Raw genomic sequence first — 1320 nt, 5'->3', positions numbered from 1 at the left:
CAATATCATCATCATTGGACACAGATTTGGGTAAATCTCCCGCTACTGGCCATCTGATCTACATATGTGGTGGGATCAACAAAAAAAAACTGTCAAAAACTTTGAGAAGGAGGCTGCTGAGATTGGAAAGGTCCCCTTCAGGTATGCTTGTATAAACTGCAAGCTGAGCGTGAGCATGGTATCCGCATTGCTACCTCTCTGTGGAAATTCGAGACCAGCAAGTACCGCGTGACCATCGTTGATGCCCCGGGACAGACTTTATCCAAAACATGACTACAGGCCCATCTCAGGCTGACTGCACTATCCTGATTGCTGCTGCTGGTGTTGGTGAATTTGAAGCAGGGATCTCCAAGAACAGGCAGATCATCCTTGTGGGTCGAGTGAGGATTGCTGGTCTCAGACCTGGCATGAGGGTCACCTTTACTACAGTCAGTGTTACAACTGAAGCCAAAATGCACCACGGAGCTTTGAGAGAAGCTCTTACTGGGGACAATCTGGGCTTCAATGTCAAGAACGAGTCTGTCAAAGATGTTTGTCATGGCAGTGTGGCTGGTGATAGTAAAAATGACCCAGCAATGGAAGCAACTGGCCTCACAGCTCAGGTGATTATCCTGAACCATCCAGGCCAAATCAGTGCTGGCTGCGCTCCTGTGCTGGAGTGTCACACAGCTTGAAAAGTTGCTGAGCTGAAGGAGATGATTGATTGTTATTCTGGGAAAAAGCTGGAAGATGGCCCAAATTCTTGAAAATCTGATGACGCTGCCATCATTGATATGGCTCCTGGAAACCCATGTGTGTTGAGTGCTTCTCTGAATATCCTCCTCTGGGCCACTTCACTGTTCGTGACATGAGACAGACAGTTGCTGTGGTGCCGTCCAAGCAGTGGACAAGAAGGCCTCTGGAGTTAGCAAGGGCACCAAGTCCGCCCAGAAAGCTCAAAAGGCTAAATGAATATTACCCCCAAGTCCTGCCACTCCAGTCTTAATCAGTGGTGGAAGAATGGTCTCAGAACTGTGTCTCAATTGGCCATTTAAGTTTAATAGTAAAAGACTGGCTAATGAAAACAATGCATCAGAAGGAAAGGTAAATGTTTTGTGGGCCACTTTTTTTTTGTATGTGTAGCAGTCTTAAGTTATTAGTTTTTAAAATCAGTACTTTTTAATGGAAACAACTTGACCAAAATCTGTCACAGAATTTGAGACCATTAAAACAAAAGTTTGATGAGTAACATATGTCTTCCTTTGGTCAAAATTGTAACTTCCTATAGTACTACTTAGGTGAAAGACTTCAGTAAAAGCTACCCATAATTGTATTTAGTGT

General features: G+C 44.4%; 1 pseudogene; it reads left to right on the top strand.

Annotated features, from left to right (window-relative positions):
• Nucleotides 1-269: 269 nt before the first annotated feature.
• LOC108397401 (elongation factor 1-alpha 1 pseudogene) lies at nucleotides 270-1052 on the top strand (annotated as a pseudogene).
• The last annotated feature ends 268 nt before the right edge of the window (nucleotides 1053-1320 follow it).

This window comes from Manis javanica, chromosome 2, assembly GCF_040802235.1.
Source record: "Manis javanica isolate MJ-LG chromosome 2, MJ_LKY, whole genome shotgun sequence".
NCBI classification, from domain to species: Eukaryota; Metazoa; Chordata; class Mammalia; order Pholidota; family Manidae; genus Manis; species Manis javanica.
The sequence above is the reverse complement of the archived record's forward strand: the minus strand, read 5'-3'. Positions and strand labels throughout refer to the sequence as shown.